The following is an 8,934-nucleotide window of genomic DNA, read 5'->3' as shown; positions in this document are numbered from 1 at the left end:
TCTCTCTCTCTCTCTCTCTCTCTCTCTCTCTCTCTCTCTCTCTCTCTGTCTCTCTCTCTGTCTCTGTCTCTTTCTGTCTCTGTCTCTGTCTCTCTGTCTCTCTCTCTCTCTTTCATTCTCTAGTACAGGACCTGCCTCCCCCCCACCCCTTTTCTTTTGTGCTATTTCACAGTATTGACTCCTGGTCTGCTAACAAACTCGTGGTCTGCTAAAATGCCTAGTTCTTTATAAAATTTTGCCTAGCCATGCTGTCCCGATACTATACTTGTGAGTTTGATTTTTTGTACCAAAATGAAGAACTTCAAATTATCTCTATTAAATTTCTCCTTATTGTATTTGACCATTGTTCTGGTCTATTGCAACTCTTTGGCTCCATATTTTGCCATCAAACATGTTAGCTATGAATCATATCTGCAGATATATGAAACATGCCATTTATACCTTCATCCAACCAATTTTTTATCCAAATTACAAAAAAAATAAGATAATGTAGGGTCAAAGACAGATCCCTGGACTAGAGAATTCATTCCAAGTTGACATTAAGCTAAAGACCTGATGTCTTTGGATGAGGTCATTCAATTGTTTCTAACTTAACAACATTATATTCTAGCTTATATCTCTCCATATATTTCCATAAAGATAGCATGAAAAACTTTAACAAATATGTTGTTGAAATCTAGGTATGTGATTCCTGTAACATTTTTCTCCTCTATCAGTCTAGTGAATCCACTGAAAAAGAGTTTACTCTGACCTACTTTTGATCAAGTCATGCTACTCTTTCTAAATCCTCACAAACTATACCTTTAACTATACATTTTTTAATTTTTCCAGGCATCAAAGTCAAGTTCACTAACTTAGAGTCTGTTAATTCTATTTTTTCCTTTTTTGGGGGAGGGTGTGTATGAAAAAAAATGGGACCTTTTTGTCTTTAGTCTTGTGACACCTCTTCCGTTCTTTGTAATTTTTTCAAATATGACTGACTTAGCAAGCACATCTAACAGTTGTTTTAGTACCTTTTGATTGAATTTATCTGGTCCCTGGTAAAAATTAATAAAGAATATCTAAATTCTCTTTTGCTGTCTCCTCACTTTTCTTGGGTTTCAACTGCTAGTTAACAATTTTTATTCAATCATTTCTTGGCTAAAGATCATTATCATTGACAGAGAAACCATAACAATAATATATTGATAATGATTAACAGGCATACTTACAGAACAAGACAAAAACCTTAGAAAGCAATAAAAATAGTTTGGGAACAAGCAGATATCATTTCCCCTAACCAAAGCAGACTAGATATTTGCCACTGGATTTGTCAAATGTAACCAAAAATGCTTTACCTCTTGTTGGAATCAACAAAATAGTTAAAATCAGAGGGTGGAATCCAAAGGCCTTCCATGGTCAGCATCCAAATGAACCCAGCCAATCACATGTCAACAATACTAAACTTTAAACACAGCATTAAATGAATATCTGAGTCATATGGATTTGTTTGTGGAAACAGAGGGGTTTATGATGACATTTCAGGATCAGATTATTGCTATCAAAATATATAAGAAGAGTTTTTGTTAAGAAGCCCAGATATGCAAATCATTACAGATTATGTAAGGAAATGGTAGAAGCTTATGTACTACTGTAGTCTGGATATAAATATCCTGTTCCTACTGAATCCCTAGTGTGATTGAATGGCCAGAATGACGTATCAGAAGGTCATTATCTTTCATGGGCCAATAGATAACAAGTTGCTATACCGCTAATATGGACCTCAAAATATCCAGGAGAAGTAAATCAATGAACTATACTAATAGAACTACATATCATTATTCCAGATAAACTATAATCTACAGTCAATGGGATATAATACTGAACCATAAAAACTTAAAAACATGTTTTAAAAAAATTAATATAGTCAAACAAAATATTCATTATTCCTAAGCTGCAAGGAAAGAAAAGGTTTCAAAATATACAGACCTAGTAAAAGAAATAAAAGTCATTTGGGGATAAAATGCATCTTTATTATCAATGTCATTCCATATTGCACTGAGGATACTTTCAGTGATTCTACAGATGAAGATCTTGCATTCTAATACTTTTATTCAACTCCAAGAAAGCAGTTATTTTATTCAAACAAGCCCTAGTCTGCAGAATATTTAAACATAAAAGAATAATAGCAAGATAGCAGCTTGTCACAGGACATTGTCTATCTGAATTCTATAAAACCAGATGTGAAGAACAAGATAAATGTAAGAATCGAGTAACTCCACTTTTCTTCTGTCACCTGCCATGATAATACTATCCATCCCAAACAGATGTTCTATCCATTTTTTGATCCCAGATGTTCTACCGCTCCCTTGATCCAATGCAGGTTAATATCAGCTTATGTTTCATTCTAAACTTTCATGTTCCTGCTCTTAGATTGATCTTATATATGTCTTTTTTTTAGATGTAAATTGAATGGAGAACACCTTGTATAAAGAAGACAGACTTATGAAGATGTATTATACGAGGTTATAACTACAATGTATAGATTCAAACAAAATGCTATAATCTTTTTGAAAGAATCATTGTTAGCGCTTATTGTGTTCAGGGCACTGTGGTAGGGACTGAAAGGGATATAATGAAGATTAAGGAATCTTCACCTCTGCTTTCATGGAATTTAGGTGTATATGTTACATACACAAATAACCATAATACAAAATCGGATAGATTTTAAGCACATTCTAAAGCATCCTAAGGCACCTTCCTTAGGCGCAAAGCTAGTGCTATTTCTAAGGATAAGCTAAATACTGTGCTAAGTCTTAGGAAAAGTAGGGTCATGGAGGCTAGCATGCTGTCTCCCATTAGCCACTTATGTGTCTGGTGTGGTAAGTATCGAATTGTGCTTTCTGGCAGCTCTCAAGATATTTTGTCAATTGAGTACCTATCTTCAGAAGACAATGGACTGACTCCTAGAAACATTTGTGTGATTTTGTATGAACAAGATTCCTATTTTGGGTATTTTAATTGCTTCTCTCGAGGAACCCTATGAAAGCAAAATGTTGTCTTTTACGAGGTTTTTCCAGGGCACTAAATCTTAAAATAATCAATACTATGTATGTTAACTAGTCTCAGTATGTCTGTAGTAAGTATGAATTATTAGATGCCTGCATGGCCTGGCCTATTTTTCTTTCAGCTATCACTCACCATTTATCTATCCATATATATTATCTAGATGTTTTACAGGAATATTTCTGCTTACATAAATAAATTATGTGGCAGGTGGCAAAGACTGGCTGTGATCATAAGGCTCTCCTGTGTATTATATTTAACAATATACGATTGTGGGGAATGAGGTGGAAAGTAGACTGACTGCCCTGGGCCCTTTCCATAGTAGTTTATTACTGGAAACACCAAAAGCACTTTCTTTTGCAACATTCACCTATAATACCACTCCATCATGTAGTAAAGCATTTTGAAAGACAAAAATCACCAAAAAAAGTAAGGTATTATTATTTAATACAGCATTATTGACTCTTGAAGTTGCAACATCAGGGGCCATCTAGCTTTACACCTTTTGCAATGTCCTTGAGAATCTGTCATTCCATCATTGTTTGAAAAATTCTAGTGCGGAGGAGAGAAGAGGTGCTCCTGCCTGCTAAGGTAGCCCACTACACTTTGGGGGCAACAAATTATAAGAAAGTTGCTCATTAAATCAAACTAAATTTGCCTCTTTGTGATTCTACTTATTACTCCCACTAGTGCTCTCTGGAGGCAAAACAGTTAAATTTCTCTCCCAGATAACAGCCCTTCAAATTCTTGAAGACAACTAGCATGCTTCATTTAAGTCTTCTTTTTTTCTAGACTCCCTCCCAGTTCCCTAAACCCATTTTATATGGAATAATCTCTTGGTTCCTTACCATCTTGGTTGCTCTCCTCTGTATGTTCTCTGTCAGTCAATGTCCTTTTCTAAAATGTGTAGCCAGAACTTAACACAATTCTGTAGGCGTCATAATGACCAGTGTAGATGATAGCATTGACAGTGTTCCTAATCTTGCACAAAATGTCTAACTCAAATCATATTAGGTTTTTCAATTACCCATTCACACTCTTGACTCATATTGAGCTTACAATTTGCCAAAACACCCAGATATTCCAATTCCTTCTTCATCCTAAGTAGTTGCTATCTCTTCATCATGCCTCACCATCTTGTTCTTATAAAGTTAATGTTTTGTGCCCAAATATAGTACTTTACATCTGTCCTAATTACTTTTCATCTTTTTACATCCAGCCCAGTCTTCTAGCTTTAAAAGAATTTTTTTTTATCCTTACAGCATTATCTGTTTTGGTCATTCCTTTTAGCTTATGTCAACTGGAAATTGATGAGGATGTCATTTCTGCATTCATCCAAGTAAATGGTAAAAATTTTAAATAGCATAGGACCAAGGGCACATACCTGAAATATTCCAAGTTGACATGGAAATAGTGACTATACTTGATTTTAAAACTTTTCCAAATCTACTTAGCTATACTATTACTTAACTCAGACATGTGGCAATGTGGCCACAATAGTCCTGCTCCTAAGGGCAACCCAACCATATTAAAATATAATTGGGAAATGTTTAATAAAATAAATCAAAATTCAGCAGAATGTAAATAATATGTGGCTTTCTAAGTCAATATATGGCCCACAGGGATCCTTATTTATGGTTGAGTGGCTCCCTCAATTTGAGTTTCCCACTGTTGGCTTAGCCTATAATTTGCCATCTTATCCATAAGAAAAAGAATAACAGACATTTCCAAATGCTTTGTTGATATTTAGGTAAATTATATCTACAGAATTCCTCTGATCAACCAGAATAGTAACCCAGTAACAAAGGGTAATGGTGATAACCTGACATAATCTCTTATTGGTGAATGCTACCCTGGTTCTTTATGACCACTGTGTTTCCTTGGGCAGTTAGGTGATGCAGTGGATAAAGTGGCAGGTCTGAAGCTAGGAAGACTCATCTTCTTGAATTTGAATAGGACCTCAGACACTTACTAGATAAGTGATCTTGGCAAAGTCACTTAAACCTGTTTGCCTCAGTTTCCTCATCTGTAAAATATGCTAGAGGAGGAAGTGGCAAAATACTCCAGTGTCTTTGCCAAAAAAAAAACAAAACCCTAAATGGGGTCGTGAAGAGTAAGACATGATTAAAAACAATTGAACAAATTATGTGCATTAAAATACATTGAATAATATATTCCAGACACTTCCTGGATAGTAGATTAGACTCTTTCTCTAGACCATATTAACCAAACATAACATTAAACCAACTAGATAGTAGATTAGACTCTTTCTCCAGACCATATTAACTCATAAAAGTTCCCTCAAAGAGTAATTATGCATCAGATGTGGAACAATTACAACTAAATCTACAAACCAGAAACATGAGAGAATGTTTCCTAGAAAAAACCCTCATGAATTAATACCAGAAAATGTAAATCCTTAAGGCTCTTATTTGGTACACCTACCCTATCAATCTTAATGCAGGGATACCCAAAAATGACTCAAGGGTTTGTGTTTAAGATCAAATTTGTATTCCACTCCTGTTGTAGAGACTATGTAGCTCCTGCCTTCATCTAACCACAAGACACACCAAGACACGGATTCTTTTTTCTTTTTTTTCAATGCATTAAGTCTCTTTATTTAGTTACTTTGATACAATTCCATAATTTAGCTAAGAACATATACACCCCATGACCAACAACTCATTGTTATATCCCCAAATAGCTCTGAATTATTGTATTCTTTATAGTCAACCGTGATCATTTACATATTCTGTGATTCTTTAAACTTAATTTTACAAGGATTTCAAACTGCCTGTAGGTTATGACATGTCTTCTATCAGGGTACCTAAGGGGAAGAAAAAGGAATCCGATTGCTTGATTTTATATACGTATTCAGAAGGTGACAAGCCTTTGATAAAAATTAGAAATGAATGTGCACAGGCAGTAATTTTTCATGTATAATTCTGTCTTTTCAAAAGTTCAGACTACATGGTAACTTTTATAATTGTGAGATCACTTGTATATGGAGCTTTATGCGTTCAAGTATTTTGCATGATGTCTGATGTGATCATTAACAAAAGTTGCAATGAAGTAGTAGTTATGATCATATCCCTCTTGCAATTGAAAAACAACTGGAATTTTCCATTCTGCACAGGCAGCCATAAAGTTGTCAGGAAATAATTGCCCATCTTTAAGAAACTGGTCATCTTTGCCTTAATCAATTAATATGTCCAACTGAGAATCTGGATAAGACCTCACAAGATGAGTAGCATCATATGCCTCCCATTTACTTTGATCTGATCCTAAATATCCACTGAAGGTCTTTTCCCCCAAGGACAGAGCATTGGATTACAGATTGGAGAAAATGCTGACACAGATTTGTATTTTCCAGGATTCTTCAGAGCACAAATCAGAGCTCCATGGCCTCCCATAGACTGGCCAAAAATAGATATCTTCTCTGGGTCAGCTGGAAAATTGGCATTTATCAATTTGGGCAGCTCATCTGTTACATAAGAGTACATCCTCTCGTTGGCATTCACATAAAAACCAGCACCAGTACCAAAGTCCCAGCTATCATCTTCTCCTTTAATATTACAGCCACGCGGACTGGTATCTGGTGCAATGACAATGAGGCCGTGTTCTGCTGCAGCTTGATGATAGCCAGCTTTTGTGATAAAATTTTGTTCTGTGCAAGTTAAACCAGACAGCCAGTAAAGTACAGGACATTTCCCAGTTTCTGCCTTTGGTGGTAAGTAGATTCTAAATTTCATTTTGCATTTTAGTTCCACACTCTCATGCTCATAAACTTTCTGAAACCCCTCAAAGCACTTGTTGCTGGAAATCTGTTTCAAGGCCATAGTTTCTTTGCTATTCAGTTGTTACTGTTTTCCCACTTACTGACACAAAGTGATGGATAGAAGGTGTATGATCCTAGGTCGGTGTAGGCGGCGGTAGAGACCCAAGACACTGATTCCGACCAGTCATATGATGAAGGAGAAAGGGATTGAAAGCATGTCGTCAAAAGACAGGGCTGCTCCTAGGTTGGGGCTTCCCAAGGTCTCAGAAAATTCTGTCCAAAACATATTGCCCACTCCTGCCCCAGAAAAATTGGCAAATGTTAATTTAATCCAGTTAGAGAAGGAATGGAGAACAGCCAAGGAAGGAACTAGGGTAGTGGGCCAGCATTTGTTATTGAACAAGGCATGAAGGAAAGAGGCTGAAGATCAGTTGGGCCATTCCTGTCTTTTCAAAAGGTTATTCAAAGTGAAGACCCAGACTGGCAAACCCTAAATTCCTAAACATGGAAGGAAGCTGACTGGCTTTGTAGAATGGCCTCAGTGCTCTACCCATCAGGAAGGAGTAATAAGAAAACGAGAGAAAGACGAATATAATGGAAAATGCTGAAACACAAAGTATTTTGAGAAAAAGAAAATTAAAAAAAACCCTACAGATCAACCAGATAAATAAATAGAAAGGACCATAAAAATAGGAGGCAAGATGAGCACTAGATCCTCAGAGAGATTATAAAGCTTTCAATAAATATTAATAAAATGAAGGAAAGTAGCTAATACTGATGAAACTCTGGATCCCATGGAATCTCAAGAAAGCATGGAACAGCAAGAAGGAATTGTATAATTGTTCAAAAGAGAAATGAAATTAGGAATGAATATATATGATATATATGCATTATATATCACATATGTTGATATATAATATATAATAGAAATATAAACATCAATATTGAATATATTAATAATATATTAATATTATATAAAATCTCAGAATTGTAGTAATCCATGCAGAAATGGAAAAAAAAATCTACTTAGCAGATCAGGAAAAATTAAACCCAGAGTGGAGAATTTCCTCAATGAAGCAAATATAAATGAACAGATTTAGAATGAAAAAAGTACTAATGTGGAAGGAAATTTTTTTAGAAGAGTAGCACAAGGTGACAGTGTTAGAAGAACACATGATTTCTATACAAATCATTCACTGACCTGGGAGACAAGATCTGCAGAGAAAACACAAGTATCATATTTTCCCCATAACAATATGGCAAGTGAAAAAAAGTCTTGAACATCATAAAGTAGGAAGTATAAGAAAACCACATGGAACTTTTGAATATTGAAAACAAAGCATTAATCTGGAGAATCTATAGATCATTTCCAAAAGAAAAACCTATGCTTCAAACTGCTGTACAAAGAATGGCTAAATCAAACCATTTCCATGACAAAGAAGTTCTGCAATGGCTAGGAGGAAGACCTTTATATAGAAAAGGCAATCAAATGGCATGAGATTATTCCTCATTACTAAAATCCATAGCAAAGAATATAATATTAAATTCCAAAAAGCAAAGGAGCTCAAATTGCAACCCAAAATGACTGATCATCAGCAAAAAAGATGAATGTTCAACAAAAGATAGCCATTTGAGCAATTTTTGAAAAAAATAAAATAAAGACCATTTAGTAGAATAATCAGCTTGCAAATATTCCAAACAAGAGAAAAACCAGAAAGGTAAATGGGTATAATTACCAATACATGAATGAACAATGTAATAGTTTGCCTAGTGTTGTTTATAGGTGTTTTTTTTTTCAAAAAAAGAAAGAGGCTGACCTATGGGGTAAAAACAAAGAGGGATCCTCAAGAGATTTAGAAGCAAATAATAACTAATTATAATAGTATTTATAAAGTACTCAAAGGTTTCCAAAGCACTTTACATATATTAACTTATTTAATCATACAAGAGAACAATAGTTTTAGCAAAAGTTAAAGAAAAGTGAAGGTGAAGGAACAGAACTGAAGCATCATGGATTAAACATAATCCCCACACATGTAGATGAATTTATTGTAAGACAAAACTGCAGAATGGAGAGGTATATTGATGGGGAGAAGCAATAGACAAGGGAA

The 8,934-nt window shown here is 35.0% G+C and overlaps 1 pseudogene; it reads right to left on the bottom strand.

The window, feature by feature from the left end:
• Window positions 1-5,643: 5,643 nt before the first annotated feature.
• Window positions 5,644-7,403, bottom strand: LOC138145160 (S-formylglutathione hydrolase pseudogene; annotated as a pseudogene).
• Between the last annotated feature and the right edge of the window lie 1,531 nt (window positions 7,404-8,934).

This window comes from Petaurus breviceps, unplaced genomic scaffold (assembly GCF_028583685.1).
Source record: "Petaurus breviceps papuanus isolate PSGF00001 unplaced genomic scaffold, PetGlider_PUasm1.0 90730, whole genome shotgun sequence".
NCBI classification, from domain to species: Eukaryota; Metazoa; Chordata; class Mammalia; order Diprotodontia; family Petauridae; genus Petaurus; species Petaurus breviceps.
This window is presented reverse-complemented; position numbering and strand designations above follow the sequence as displayed.